A 16,733-nucleotide genomic window follows, 5' to 3' on the forward strand; every position below is an offset into this window, starting at 1 on the left:
AGGGTCAGGAAGGCCAGAATGGGCGGACGATCTTTTGCGTTCCAAGCAGCTCAACACTGGAACAAGCTTCCTCCTGCCTTGAGATTGGAGTGTAGTGAAAAGCTGTTCAGGGCTAAACTTAAAACACTGCTCTACACAGTGTAGGGATAGAGGCTCTAATTTGGTGCTTGGTAGTAGCTCTTAGAGCGGGGACACGCCGAGATGGCGTTACTGTGCGCTCTATAAGCTCTTTATTATTATTATTATTATTATTATTAAAGTATCTATATAAACCTTTAGCCAGCTACTTACTAAGTTACTACCCATGTAGCCTAGTAATCCTGCTGTTGCCCATGTGCTTTTCTAATCACCCATCCAGCACTATCTACTTGTCTTATTACTCCACCAATACCGAACACTTATAAAATCACCTTGCAGTCTGTTTGCAGCACAGTAATCTTTCCAATTATTAGAGATATACTTATGGAATGTCCTAGGTATCAAGAGAAGTATACATACAACATTCTACACACTGTGCATGCAGACTTTTAACCACATACATACTATTGGTACAGTCTTGTAAATACTAAGGTACTAACCATGCTGCCTAGGAATTCTCTTCTCAGTCACATGTACTTCTCTAATCATCCACCCAACACTATGTACTTATATAATCACAATAACAATATCTATCCATTTATAAATTCACCAGACACCCTGTTTGTTGCACTGCAATTATTCAACTAATTAGTCATGTACTTATGCAATGATCTCGCTACTAAGACAAATATACCTACAATATTCTGTGCAGAATGTACGTAGACATCTAACTACAAATATACTATTGCTGTACTGCACCAAATACCAAGTAGTACCTATGTACTGTACGAATCTTCCTGTCAATTTCATGCACTTCTCCAATCACCTATCAAGGACTATCTACTTATCTTATCATTCCACCAATAACTAACCTCTTAAAAATGGAGTACAAACTTTGTTTGCAGCACTGTAATCATTCCAGTTACTAGTCATGTACTTAAGGAATGGCCTAGCTAGTAACACTAGTACAGCTACAATATTCTCTGCACTATGCATGCAGACTTCTAACCAGATACATACTATTCATACACTCTTGTAAATGCAGTGTACAAATCCTCCTGTGAGTCTCATGCACTTTTCAAATCAGTCATCCAGCACTATCTACTTATCCTATCACTCTGCCAATACCTAAGCAGTTATACATTTACTATATACTCTTTTTGCAGTACTGTAAACATTCTAGTTACTAGTCATGAACTTATTGAATGGCTTAGCTAGTAACACAACTACAGCTACAATATGTTCTGCACTATCCATGGACACCTCTAACTAGCTAATTACTTTTGATACACTCTTCTAAATACCTAGTTATTACCTGTTATGTTATTGGATGTTTTATAAAGCGCGCAGCTACTCGAAAGAGAATCCCGGCGCTGAGACAGAAGAAAGTTGCAGAGGCAGAGTAGGAAGAAAAGCATCGACCCTAAAAATAGAGCGCTCAGCCTGCTTGTTGGAACAGCTAGGTTTTCAGTTTCTTTCTAAAAGCCAGAATATTTGTAGTTTGCCTAAGCGGAAGAGCCTATGCAGTCTAAGGATCGTTCAGCCTGTCCGAAGCACTTCTTTAATCACTTATCTACCACTATCTACTTATCCTATTACTCTGCCAATACCTAAGCTCATATAAATTAATTGTGCACTCTGTTTGCAGCACTAGTTTAATAGAAAAGTGGTTCTGTTGGGTCGGACCAATTACTTTTGGGAACATTCATTAAATGAGAACAAAAAGACTCTCGGATACAAGTCCAACAATTTGAGAAACAAATGCTCAAAAGCTTGAAGTCATGTGATCAATCAATTGTATTAAAAGAAATTCCAAAACATTTGGTATCTGAATTGTAATCATTCCTAGATAACATTCAATGCTTATGGTGACTGTCAAGTGTAAGGTGACCTTCAGTGGAGAGTGCTCAGTGAATGGCAAAATATACAGTGCAATTTATGTACAAGTATTTACAAATGTCTTCATTGGCCAGATAATGTTTTTGAACCAAGGAATCCTAGAGATCCTATCCAGATCCTGGTCTTTCTGGGCCTATGGTGTTCGTCGACGTTTCGACCCTAGTGCGCCCCGGTTGGTGGTCGCGGCGGGTCTTTATCAAAATGGGAGGAGGACAGTTTGGGGGACAGGCCGGGAAACTACAGCCTGAAACCGATGTGGCAACAATGCCAATTCACTCTTGTAGAGAACTTCTTCAAGACAAACGGAGGTGCTTCGTTCCTCCCGCATTGGCGCTGAGTCTGATTGCAGCACTGTCATCATTCCAATTACTGGTGGTGTACTTATGGAGTGGCCTAGCCACCAACACAAGTACACGTACAATATTCTGTGGACAATTCTTACAAATCTCTAAGCACATACCTACTACTATTGGTACACTCCACTAAATACTGAACTATTACTCATATAGCCTAGGATATTTCCTGTCAGTGTCATGCATTTTGTCAATCACACATCCAGCACTATGTTCTTATTGTATCACTCCACCAATATCTAAGCAATTATGGGGCCGATTTACAAGCCCCCTGTGCCACCAGTATGTCACTTTCTGTGACTTAGTGATGGCGCCAGGAGTCTTCTATATGTACAAGGACAGAAAAACCACCCTCTATGGCTTTTCCTCTCCTTGAAAATATGGCCCATTGAAATGCAGTACTTTGTGTTGAACAGGCGTTCCATGAGTGTTGCTGTGTATGTTTCCACACAACACCCATGGAACAAGTCAACATCTCAAGATTTATGAGAAATTGTAAATCTGGAGATACATGTGAATTCTGTGCCACCCTAGAAGTGGTGTACTGAAGCACAATAAGGAGAAATGTTTTCATTTCTCATCGTTTTTTCCTCTTTCAATGTGTGCTGCATTCCACAGCACACATTGAAGGAGGAAAATGCCTTTAGTGATGGTTTTTGTGTAGGAAGGTGTCCCTTCCTGCAAAAAAAGCAATCTCCCCATGACACAGACATCCTTGCACCATGGTGCAAGGGTGCCTGTGTCAGTGCATGGCTGAGGTTTGTGCACCAGTGCAGAGGGAAGCACAGAGTTGTGACATATTCATGTAAATATGTCATATCCCTGCGCTTCAGAAGTGCCGCAGCGCAGTGCAGCTAAAGGGCTTGTACTTTCACGCTGCAGCACTTTCTCATAGATCTGCCCCTATAAATTTACCATACACTACTAAAGCATTCTTTCAATCAATCATGCTCTACACATATATTCAACCAAACCTTCAGACATTAACATGCAATTTTAGTTCTTTTTTAACCAGATAAGGTAGTTCTGATAAGAACATTCTTTTTCTTCTTTTTTCATTTGTATTTTTTAAATTTTGCATTTTTTTAATGTTTTTTCAAAAACTGAACAAAAAAAGGAAAAAATTAAACAGGAAACTTTTGGAATTAGTTATCATTCCAAATATAACAAAAATAAATTAACAACAATGATTGTGTTGGGCAGCACAAACTGCATCTACCGACTGCTCACGAAGCATATAACTTTTTTACACTTGACGCAGTGTTGTTCCAGAAAATTCTGGTCTAATGTCCATTGCTGGTGTTCCTGAGGATGCTCCAGATGTACTTACCACAGCAGGTGATGGGTTCAGAGCAGCTCGCCTCATTTCCTCTCGAGCAAGATTGAGAGGATAGATAGTCCGGAGATGCTTGTACATGCTCGCAGTGCCACATGAATACTTTTTCACAATGTCTCTTGAAAGCACTCTCTTGCATATTTTGCAGATTGCCATTCTCACATTTACTTTGTTCTCCAGCTGGAAAAGTGGAGAATTTCCACAGTACAGATTCTGGCCACTGTGGACATGGTGCCTCCTCCAGGAATTCTTCATCCAAAGATTGTTCCACCTGCTGCTGTCCTGATGCAATTTTATTGGATAGTTTTTAAAAACTCCAAAAAAAGTCAAAAGGGTTCTTGCAGGAAAGGAAATGCCTCTCTGAAGATGCTCCGACAAGAATGATTAAAATGAGTGGGGTCCTTCAATAGTTACAGTGGGAAATGTTATGAACCGATCAAATATTTTTTTTTTAGGTCACATGGGATCCACGCACCGTGCGCTCACAAAGCGCGCACCTGACGTGACGTTGAAAAAATATATTTAACATTAATATAAGTTTATTACAAGTAGAAATATATTATTTAAATGAATACCTTAGATATTCTCTTACTCTAATATGTACATGAAAGACGCATACATATCATTTTACAACATAAAAAACCACGCAAGCATCGCGTACCATAATGCTCATGTGTTGCAAATGCGTGGGAGCAGGAGTCGCCGACCGGTCGTATACCAGTCGGCCACACTTCGTAACATTGTACGTATATGACGTCACAGAAAAAAACACGCACCTGTCGCTCACCATAGGCGGATCCTTCATGACTTTTTTAAAATGGCGGGTAGAATACGTGGACCCGATGCGGTAGGTACGATTTGGGTGCACAACTCCAAAAAAAATTTGAAAAAAAGAAAATTATATTAATATATTAAAATACGAATATAAAAGAAAATAATTAATAATATTTCAGTTTCAATTTGTTTTCATTTTTTTTGCAATTTTCTGAAAAAATATATAATGTTGTATAATAAATGAAATAGTTATATTTAAACAGTTAAAACATTTTAGAAATTCAGTACAAAACAATAGGTATAACTACTATTACACTTAAAATTAGCATTTAAAAAACCTTTGAAATTCACTGACAAAACCATAGGTTTCAGAGACTTTATAGTTAGAAATTGGCTTTTAAAAAACCTTTGAAATTCACTGAAAAAAACATAGGTTTCACAGACGTTATAGTTAGGAATTAGCATTTAAAAAACCTTAGAAATTCACTGAAAAAACCATAGGTTTCAGGGGCGTTATAGTTAGCTGGACATTTTACTCATACAGAACCATAGAAATTCCCCCGTTATAGTTAGTTCAGCTAACTATACCCCGCACGCCCGCAATGCACTGCTGATGACGTCACATAGAAATTCCCCCGTTATAGTTAGTTCAGCTAACTATACCCCGCACGCCCGCAATGCACTGCTGATGACGTCACATATAACATCACTCATTACATGGTCAGTGACATCACTCATGACATCACTGAGGACATCTCAAATGACATCACTGATGACATCACTGATTACATCATCCTTATGATATAGTGGCAGACCTCCTCTCACCCTAATATAACCTTTGATACACACACTCAAAAATACAAACTAACATTTTCAAAACAATAGACATGCCAATACCAGTTACAACACACCCATTCAGTTCCTGTATAAATAAGTATGTGTTTCTATAAGTGATTGTTTAAGAGGATGTGTGTGTAGGTCTTGGAATTACAGAATAGGTGTGCTGTAACTAGTATTGGTATGTCCATTGTTTTGAAAATGTTAGTTTGTATTTTGGACTGTGTGTTTCAAAGGTTATATTAGGGTGAGAGGAGGTCTGCCACTCTATCACAAGGATGATGTCATTAGTGATGTCATGAGTGATGTCATGAGTGATGTCACTGACTGAGGGGTGTAATATGTGACGTCATCAGCAGTGCATTGCGGGCGCGCGAGTTATAGTTAGCTGAACTAACTATAACGGGGGAATTTGTATGGTTTTGTACGAGTGAAATGTCCAACTAACTATAAGGCCCCTGAAACCTATGTTTTTTTTCATTGAATTTCTAAGGTGTTTTAAATGCTAATTTTTAACTATAAGGTGCCTAAAACCTATGGTTTTTTCAGTGAATTTCAAAGGTTTTTTGAATGCTCATTTCTAACTATGAGGTATCTGAAACCTATGTTTTTTTCAGTGAATTTCAAAGGTTTTTTAAATGCTAATTTCAAACTATAACGGGCCTGGAACCTATGGTTTTTTAAGTGAATTTCTAAGGTTTTTTAAATGCTAGTTTCTAGCTATGCCTACAGAGGTTGGACATGTGAAGAAAGAAGAATAAATACACAGAAAGAAGCAAAAGAAATGCAGAAAGAGGCAACCGAAGTCCACGAAGTCGAAGAAAAGTGCAGGAAGAAGCAAGACATGTGCAGAAAGAACCAATAGAGGAGCAGCAAAAGTCTGTCTTGCAAAATAATCCTGTACCCACAACTTTTACAGACGGGTACTGGTGGTAACTGACTCTGACTAACTAGGCCTAGAGCCAGTGCTATGCTAAAAGACACTTAGAATACAGTGAAAACACCTACATACACTAGGGAATACTATGCGTTGGGATACCCCTGTGATTAGCTTGACCTCCTCTGTAAGGCCCTAGTATATAATAGGGCAGGGGGATTAAAACTATCTCTTAAAACGTGCCACAGGGCGCGTTTGTACAGTGGTGAAGGGAGGGGTGGCCTGAGGTGACGTGTGCAAACTCGCCCTGTGGCCGTTTTAAGTTGGGAGATTAAGTCCCCTTGAATCCTGAGGGTACCTGGGGTCCAACTAGCTCACTAGGTACCTCCAGTAAGCGCCACAGAGCTGCGTTGCACAGAGGTGCAAACAGGGGTGTGGCATGAACCATCTCTCATTAGTGCACGCCTGTGGTGCTTACTGGAGGTACCTTGTGGACTGGTTGGCCCCCAAAGGCCCTCAGGATTAAAGGGGACTTAATTCCCCAACTTAAAACGCGCCACAGGGCTTGTTTGCACATGTTACCTTTGGCCCCGCCCCCTCCCTTTACCACTGTGCAAAGGCACCGTGTGGCTCATTGTAAGGTGGGGGATTAAGTCCCCTTGCATCCTGAGAGTCCCTGGGTCCAACTAGCCCTCCGTGTACCTCCAGTTAGCACCACAGAGCTGCGTCACAGAGAGGTGGTCCGAGGCCATGCCCCATTTTACACCTCTCTATAATGCAACTCTGTGGCACTTACTGGACGTACCTGGTGGTTTAGTTGGCCCACAGGAATCCTTAGGATTCAAGGGGACTTAATTCCCTAACTTAAAACACGTCACAGGGTGTGTTTGCACACTTGTAACATCAGGCCACACCCCATCCCTGCACCACTATGCAAACGCATCCCCTGGTGCATTGTAAATTGGGGGATTAAGTCCCCTTGAGTCCTGAGGGTCCCTGGGTGCCAACTAGCCCACCACTTACCTCCAGTAAGCACCACAAAGCTGCATTGCAGAGTGGTGTAAAAAGGGGCTTGGCCTGGGCCACCTCTCTGCAACGCAGCACAGTGATGCTTACTGGAGGTAAGTGGTGGGCTAGTTGGCCCCCAGGGACCCTCAGGATTGAAGAAGAATTAATTCCCCAACTTAAAATGTGCCACAGGGTGTGTTTGCACACATGTCCCCTCAGGCCCCGCCCCCTCCCTTCACCACTGTGCAAACGCACCCTGTGGTGCATTTTGAGTTGGGGGATAAAGTCCCCTTTAATCCTGAGGGTCCCTGGGGTCCAACTAGCTCACCCGGGGGCATATTATCAAGGGGGTTATCTCCGCTTTTTTGGCTTTAAAAGCCAAGAAAGCGGAGATAAAATTATCTCCCTATTACCTAGCTATCGCTAACACCAGTTAGCGACAGCTAGTAGGAGATAGCGACCATCTTGGGCCCCACTTTGCATGTCAGTGAGATTTATCACTAATGACATGCAAAGTGGGCGTGCCAAGATGTTAGCGACTGGAAACAGTTGCTAACATCGCTATCTTCTATTACCAACTTTTGGAGATATTCGCGCTAAGCGCGAATATCTCCAAAAGCTAACACCTGCCCTGAGCACTTCTTAGCCATGTTATCCAATGGGAGGTGGATAACATGGCTAAGAGCATTAGCTCGGTAATGCATGAATATCGCTGACTTTTCAGCGATATTCATGCATTACGGCCGTTTTTTATCGCATTTGCGATAAACCTTGGTAATACCAAGGTTTATCTGCGATAAAAATCGCCGCAGCTCAGCGGTAAATTTTTGTCTCTAACCAAGCAATAGCGATAATTATCGCTATTGCTTGGTAATATGCCCCCAGGTACCTCCAGTAAGCGCCACAGAGCCACGTTGCAGAGAGGTGTAAAAAGGGGCGTGGCCTCTGAACACCTCTCTGCAACGCATCTCCCTGGCACATACTGGAGGTACATGGTGGGTTAGTTGGCCCCCATGGACCTCAAGGGGAATTAATTCCCCAAATGACAACTCGCCAGGGGACGCTTTTGCACAGTGGTGAAGGAAGAGGGTGGGGCCTGAGGTGACATGTGTGCAAACGCGCCCTGTGGCGTGTTTTAAGTTGGGGAATTAATTCCTCTCCAATTCTGGCCACGGGGACCCCATCCCTCGGGGCATGGCCACACATTGGGTTTTTTTAGGAAGAGGGGGCTGCATGCCCCCCTCCTAAGTGTGAAGAGAATCCCAGGACGTCTACTGTACACTGTGAACAATCGGGACGGATCAGTAATCAATTAGGAAAATCAAACAATTTAACACTATATAAAATATAATTCTTTAATGAATTTTGGTTAAAAAACAACATTTAAAATATGACCACGAGGTCGAACCACATAATAAGAATAAAAATAATTCGATGACATACAGTTCTAATAATCAAACAACATAAAATTCATAATCAATACATGAAAATTGGACACAAAAATACATTTAGTCCGTCAAATATTAAAAAGAAGCATAAGAACTCGACGCGCGTTTCGGCAGTAACCCGCCTTCTTCAGGAGACATAGAATAAATCAAATATTGGACGCTCTATCCATACAGTAACAATATTGAGAGGTGACACTTTCGTAGTCTTCTAAGGCCTCTATTAGCGCTGGGGACCACATCCCCCAGGGCCCACCTTTATTTTTAATATTTTTGAGGAGGGGGGCTGTGTGGCCCCCCTCCCGGGCCATTTCTGTGGGCCAGGCCATCCTTTTTTTTTATTTGGGTGGGCTGCCTGGCCCCCCTCCTCAGGCCATTTATGGCCCCTGCGACTCTATCCCCAGGGGCCGGCCTTTGCTTTTTTTTTTATAATGGGGGAGGGGGGCTGGTGGGCCCCCCTTCCGGGCCACTTCTGGCATAGCAAACAGCAGTGTCCAGGGGTGGGCACCCTAGGACACTGCAGGAGCTGGCCCTTGGGGGTGGTGGTCCCTAGGGCCATCACAGGCTCCAGAAGGGGGGCAACAGTAGTTTTCTGCCGCTATAGTGGCGATAATTTTAACTCCGTGCTTGATAATATGACCCTAAGTCTGCATGGTGATTTGTTGGTGAAACAGGATCTGCCGGGGGGAACCACCCTCCAGGTCAAGCAGCAGTGTGTCCTCTACAGGTCTGTCCCCAAAGGAGCTGGAGGACAGATGGGGAGCTAGAAAGCCCCAGCAGAAAGTTCTAAATAGAGCATGAAAATGAGCTCAAGTTGTAACTAGCTAAACTCAAATTGGAGACAGAAAAGGATAATGTGGCCATAGAGAAAGAGATGTTGGCCATGGAAGAGAGAAAAAATATTTTAACTCAAGAGCTGAGCTTGAAGGAGCTGGATTTGAAGGCCAAGTCCTGCACAGGTAGTGGCATTAATTCTTTGGTGCACTCAGAAGGAAAATTACAAATACCCAAGGATGATATTGATCAATGGTTTAAGAGCTATGAAGCATGTTTAAGGATGCACAGAGTGCCTGAGAGGGATTGGGGTGGTGGCAGGCCTGTGGAAGCCCTTCACAGTGGGAGGGACACCTTATTGGCACTAGCACCAGAAGACAAATGAGGTTGCCACCAGGAAAGATGCTCTAGTTAGGAGGCATGATCTCACACCAGAGAGTTACAGGGTGAATTTTAGGGAGAGTACTAAACTTGGTTCTCAAACCTGGGTTGAGTGTGTTGTTTCCACTTCAGAGCACTGGATGGTTGGGTGAAGAGCAGTGAAGTAACAGACTATCAGGGGCTGTAGAATTTAATTGCATGGGAGCACTTGTCTAGTCATTGTTTTCCAGAGCGGCGCTATCACTTGATTGACAGTAAGCTTACTGACCCCTGAAAGCTTGCTCAGGAGGCAGACTGCTGGCTCAGCACCAGTGTCCAAAAGAAGCTGTATGTGGGAGACTCAGACAAGAGTGGGCAGGGTCCTCAACAGAAAAAGAAGGAGGGACGATAAAAGAAAAGAGTTCTCTAAAGAAACCCAAAATAGTTCCCAGGGTAAGGATTCCCAACCCCCTTTTGATAAGAAGAAAAGTTGGTTCCCATCAGGAAAGCCTGGTGGGAAGGGACCTCTGAAGTGTTTTGACTGTAGCCAGGAAGGAAACTTTAGGGGGAGTCCCAAGTGTCCCAAACAGGCACAGCCCCCCACCTGTGGGCTGTCACTGTGGATGGCCAGTATAGCAGCTGGGGAGGAGTTGGTCCCAGTAAGTCATGAGGAGTCAGCTGAGATGACCCTAGTCTTCCTGGGTGAGGGTGAGGTGGTCCAGAGAAACCTCATGCCTGACAATTCTATGAAGAACAGGCAGGGGACGATCAATGAAATGCGGCTGGAGGCTCTTAGAGACACAGGAGCAAGTATGACAACTATACGGTGTCATGTGGTGTCTGAAGAGCAGGTAGTCCCTAAGGTGGTCTACCAAGATGCAGTTGTAGACAACAGTGAGTGTCAATGTGTGGTGGCTCAGTTTCCCTTTGTGTGAGGTTCCGTGAGGCTAGTTGTGAGTCCATCCATGTCAGTTGATTGTCTGCTGGGCAACGGCCTGGAGCATATCGCCTGGAAGGAGGAGGAGCTCAGGTTCCAATTGGAGATGTTGAGATTGCCAGAATGGTTGTGCCTGACCACACAGTCCATGCTAGCCAGATACAGTGAAGGACCTGGAGTCTTAAACAGTGGTCCAGGTGCCTACCAGGAAGAGAAGGGGCAAGAGGCATGGGAAACCCACTTATGAAATTCCCACAGTCCGGTAGGAGGCTAAACCTGAGAGTGACACCCTGGAACCTAAAGAGGAAATGTGACTGAACTGGGGGACCTACCTGAGCTGACCCATTTGCAGCAGGAAGGAGGCCACGCCAGGGAGGAATTCTGTGCAGTGCAGAAAGAGTGCCCCATTCTTGTAGGTCTTCAGAAACAGGCCGAGTACCAGGCAGCTGCGAACCCCTTAGGATCTCACCTGATCTATTGGGAGAATATTCTCTTGTATAGCGAGCCTAACGTTCTGAGCCCGGGTCAGCTCTTGTGCTGGTGGCACCCCAATGCCTCAGAGCCTTCCGATTAAGTTTGGCTCAATATGTGCCTATGGCAGGTCATTTGGGCAGGAAAAGACCTTTGACAGGCTTGTCACCCACTTTTATTGGCCCCAAATGACGAAGAGATAAGATGCGTTCTGTAGGTCCTATCAAACCTGCCAGGTGAGTGGCAAATCTGGGAGGAGATGCAAGGCTCCTCCCCAAAGGTTTTCTGCTGTGAGCACCTCTTTTGAGCGGTTTGGCATTGACAGTTTGGGGGCCTCTGGGTTCCAGACAGCCAAGGGCAACAGATTTGTCTTGGTCCTGGTGGATCATGCAGCCCAAGATTATGAAAAAGCTGTGACTCTAAGGTTGGTGACAGCACCCACTGTGACCAGGGCACTGATTGGGATCTTTACCCACTTGGGTTTCCCCAAGGAGGTGGTATTTGACCGGGATACCAGCTTCATGTCTTTGTACATGAAGGCCATGTGGAAGGTGTATGATGTTACCTGCAAGTTCACCACTCCTTACTAGCGCGGGGCAATGGGTTGGTTGAATGGTTCAACCATACCCTGGAGGGCAATATTATGGGTCTCTCAGAACCCATGAGGCATAAGCAGGACATCCTCTTACCATGCCTTCTGTTCGCCTACAGACAGGTACCATAGAAAGGGGTTGACTCCCGCCCTTTTGAACTTCAGTATGGGCACCCTGTGAAACAGGGGTCTTCAATTTCTTTTAAATGAAAGCTGCTTCTGTTCAGTGAAAATCGACGTGAGCTACTGAAGGCTAAGTAACTCACCCATTGTTACCAGACGCCCCTCGCCAAGCTTTCCTGACTTTAAATCTAATGCCCATGGAGCCCGATGCTATGGTTTGAACAAAATACTGTGACAAAGGTTACTATGATGCGTTACGTGCGTCAGTGAGTGCATGGTCTGTAAGAATGTAGGAACATGCATTTGAATGAATGGGATATGCGTGTATGGGTGACTGCGAGCCTGTGTCATATGTACTTGTGACACAGGACATACCTTTCGCCATATGTAGCACCACTACATGTACAACATAAACATACAACCATTTTTGTTTTAAATGGGAGAAATTTAAAGTGCAGAAAAATGTTCTGCTAAAAATCAAACATTTCCATAATAAGGAAAAATTTTCTGCACTTTATATTTCTCCTATTTCAAAACTATGGCTGTATTTTTCATTTATAAATGTGTCAGCGTGTCTGCCTGCTACTCAGAACAAAGTGCCTGCTTTGTGTAAATGTGACACTTTGAAATGGGAGTAAATTCAACTGAAGAGTTAATTTTATGTTTAAATGCAATACATAAAATTCATCATTTTAATTTTCGCCCCTGTCAAAGACTTTTTAAAAACAGCAGGCATATAACTCCCAGTGATCTGTAGAAATGGTGCCATATTTATAACAGAAAAATAGTCATTTGATTAATTGTGAGGAATTTAAAGTAGAAAAACATGCTTCATGAAACTTTAGAACTTAATTGGCCTAATCTAAAATAGAGAAAAAACATAAGGCAATGTTTTATAGAAACATATTTCTTTGCTTTACAGAAAATACCCATTTTTCAATTATGAATACAGCACTGTGGCTACCAGACAAAGTAAAGCAAGATGCCTTCAGTTTATAAATGCAGCACTTTGGAAAGGTAAAAAACTAAAATGAAGAGTTAACTTAATCATTAAGTTAACTCTTCATGTTAATTTTCTCTCATTTAAAATCATACATAAATATCATTTTGTTCTCAAAATATTAAGTTGAGAACAACTTTTATGTAAGAGTAGTTAAATGCCTCAGATCTTCAGTCTGGATCTCTGTGACCCACATGGTTCATATATCTGAGTGGAGCACTGCTCATTATCAGGCTCTGCTAACTGCAGCCTGATAATAATGTAAAATAAACATATCCTTTCCTGAACTTTAAAAGGAAAACACAACATTAATTTATTGCTGTTCTTAGTTAAAAATTAACTCAAGGTTGGTAGCTGCTCTGATGTTTCTGCCAGCTACTGGTAGCTCCCGTTCGACTACTTGGAGACACCTGCTGTGAGAGGACCTCTCCATTTGGTAAAGGAGGACTGGGAGCAAGCACCTAGGAAGCTCCCCAGGATGTATTCAGCTACATGATGGTCTTCTAGAACCAGACAGCCTGTGTTAAACCTGGCACCTTGGTGTGGGTCTCCCTTCGCTTTTTTGCTGTTGCCTCATGTTTTTTTGCTGGTGTTAGATGCTTTGGGCACTGTGCCACTGCTGTCCAGTGCCACAGTGCAAGTGCTCCCTATTGTAAATTGATGTGTGGATTGGTGATTCCATGATTGGTTGATTTGGTTTACTGGTCAGACCCTAGTGCAGTGACTGAGGGTGCCCAGGGCTTGTAAACTAAATGCTGCTGGTGGGATTGCTGCACTGGTTGTGCCACCCACAGGAGCAGCCTGTAAAAGTGTATGTCAGGTCTGCCATTGCAGAGCCTGGGTGCAGTCTGGTACTGCCATTTTGACTGGGCAAGTGCACCCACTTGCCAGTCCCTAAACCTTCCCTTTTCTGCAAGGCTACCTGTTCCCCATACGTGAACCGCCTCAAACCACATTTTGAGAGGTCTGAGTGGACCATGCTCTTGGTCATGGATGATGGGATGGAAGAGAAGAGTGAACCTCTCTCCAAACTCCTAGCCTCCAAAGAGCAGGATGGAACAATAGAGGGTGTGATCCTCTCTCCTAAACTGACCCTAGAACATCAGAGACTGTCGCCAGTTGCTGGGCCTGTTTTCCTCTCTGTTCTCATTCATCCCTGGAGTCACCGAATGGTACACCCATAACATTGAGAACAACAAACATTTAAAGAGGGTCAAAGGGGATTTTAAAGACCAGGCTATGATGTGGCCCCTGCATATACTACAAGATAAAGAGCATCAGAGGGTCTGGGATAACAAGAACAAGAACGCCGGATATGCACCTACAGAGGACTCTATTAGCATGCCATGTGTATACTATAGAGATATAGGTCAGCCTTACATTCAACCCACCAAGTGGTCAGATGAGGATGCCCATCAGTCACCACACGGAACCGCCCTTCATCATTTGGGTTCCTCTTAAGACCACCATTGGTGTTATCTATTATCTTTCACACGCAAGTTATGCCTTTTAGGTTGAAGAACACTCCTACCATATTCCAGAGGTTGGTCAACAAGGGCCTGGCTGGGATGGAGAACTTCAGTGTGCCTACCTTGATGACATTGCAGTCCTCAGCCCCAGTTGGGAGGACTATTTGTATCACCTTCAGGAGGTGTTCAAGGTCCGTATGGCAGCAGGTAGGACAGGGGTCTGTGGTGTACTTTGGACACCAGGTACAGAACAGCAAGGTGTAGCCCCCTACAGCCTAAGATTGATACTATTCTGGCTTTGGGAGCCCCTAAGACCCAGACTGAGGTGAGAACCTTTTTAGGTCTCACCAGGTACTACAGGAGATTTGTCAACGGGTATGGCACCATTCTTGCCCCCTTGACGGAGCTGACTTTCAAGAAGCAGCCCCACCAGGTGATCTGGACAGAGGTGTTCCGGACCATATTTGACACCCTGAAGGAAGCCATGTGCACGGCCCCATGGCTTGGTTCCTGATTTCTCCAAGGAATTAGTGGTGCAGACTGATGCCTCAGAGCATGGTGTAGGGAGCTGTGCTTTTACCGCTAAATGAAGAGGGCATGGATCAACCTGTAGCCTTCATTAGTATGAGGTTACTTCCCAGGGAACAGAGGAGGAGGACAATGGAAAGGGAAGATTTTGCTGTAGTCTGGGTGCTGAAGAAGATAAAGCCCTACTTGTTTGGGACTCACGTCCGGGTTCAGACAGACCACAGACCCCTCAGATGGTTAATGCAGATATTGGGCGAGAATCCTAAACTGTTCAGATGGTCCATCTATCCAAAGGGAATTAACTTTATGGTGAAACACCGCCCTGAAACAGAACACGCCAACACTAATGGTCTTTCCAGGTAATTCAACCTTAGTGATGAGAACTCCCAAGAGCTTTGGTAGCTCTCCCCACTTTCAGCTAGGGGGGGACACATGTTAAACCTGTCATCTTTTGGCATGGTTTCCCCTATCTTTTTGCCTCTGACATCTTGTTATTGACTGTGTGCTGTGTTTTGTTTTTACTGTTGTTAGGGATCTGGGCACTTCACCACTGCTGACCAGTGCTAAAGTGCAAGTGGTCCCTGTCTATAATGTAAATTGCTCCAGGTGTGCCCAGGGCCTGTAAATCAGATGCTACTAGTATGCCAACCACATGAGTAGCCTTGCAAAGCTGCCTCAGACCTGCCACTGCAGTGTCTTTGTGTGCAAATTTAAAGTACACTCATTTGCCAGGCCAAACCTTCCCTTTTATTACATGTAAGGAAATCCTAAGGTAGGCCCAAGATAGCTCCATGGCGAGGGTGCAGTGTATTTAAAAGATAGGACATGTACTGTTGTGTTTTACATGTCTTGGTGGTGAAATACTGCAAATTTTGTTTTTCACTACAGTAAAGCCTATCTCTCCCATAAGTTAGCATTGGAGCTGCCTCGCAACATCTTACAGGTGTATCAGCTATTTGGGAGCTGATAGAAAATTGGAGTTTAGAGTCTCTGGGCTCCCAATTTAAAAGCACATATTTTAGAAAGTTGGCATTTTCTTATTTTACCATTCTGTGCCTCTGCCTGTCTCTGAATAAAGGTCTGGGTCAGGATGACAGTTGGGCTGTTTGTGCATTCACTCTAGACATTCACACAAAGGGAGCTGACTTGTGCCCTGCATATCCTGATTACCTATCCTATCATCAGGGTATGGGCCTTCCTGAGCTAGAGTGTTTTGAGAAGTTGACACTGATACCTGGATAGCGCTGTGCCTGTCCTCACACAAAAAAGTCTCAACCCCCTGTAGTGTGACTGGAGCTAGGGCAGGGAAAGGCAAGGTCTTGTGCACTACAAATACTTTTCTTTGAAGTTTGTCTACTTCAAATGCTGAAATAGGTATAAGTACTGGACCTGTGACACCATATGCTCAGAACACATCTGAGTTGAGGACATTCTGCCAGGGAGAAGAGCTGGGCTGCTGTCAGGAGGGACTGCCAGGTTGCTGTTTGATTTGCTGTGCTGACCTGCGCTTGATGCTTCTGTCCTGGAAGTGAAAGGACTGGACATTGCTTTCTACATCCTGCTTCCCTTGTTCTTCAAGGGCTTGAATTGAGCTCGCCTCCTGTTAAGAAGTTTCAGGGCCATCAGAGATTTAACCTGCACTCACCTGAATTCTGCTGCTGTGATACTCTGCTAAGTGGTGCCAAATCCAGTTGCTGGACTTTGGAAGTGAGTTCTGGTGATACAAAGAAGAAAATCCATGCATCCACTCCAGGTATCATTTGGAATCCGCACAGCACCGCCATAATTCAAAGAGCGACTTGACTTTTGATGCATCGAGCCTAGACACTGATTTCTTCATTGACATTGTGCCACGTTAAGGAACCGAGGCAT

The 16,733-nt window shown here is 43.9% G+C and overlaps 1 protein-coding gene across 3 annotated transcripts in view; it reads right to left on the minus strand.

The window, feature by feature from the left end:
• The window catches only part of LOC144770377 (CD5 antigen-like), a 101,661-nt gene that overhangs the window by 70,874 nt on the left and 14,054 nt on the right, over window positions 1-16,733 (minus strand). The window contains exon 1 of one of the 3 annotated variants that reach the window (XM_078654849.1): window positions 4,443-4,522. The exons of the other annotated variants lie outside the window; for them this stretch is intronic. The gene's annotated coding sequence lies outside the window, so the exon portion shown is untranslated. Of the gene's footprint in view, window positions 1-4,442; window positions 4,523-16,733 lie in introns of those variants that run through there. 3 annotated transcript variants of the gene reach the window in all.

Source organism: Lissotriton helveticus, chromosome 7 (assembly GCF_964261635.1).
Source record: "Lissotriton helveticus chromosome 7, aLisHel1.1, whole genome shotgun sequence".
In the NCBI taxonomy this organism is placed as follows: domain Eukaryota; kingdom Metazoa; phylum Chordata; class Amphibia; order Caudata; family Salamandridae; genus Lissotriton; species Lissotriton helveticus.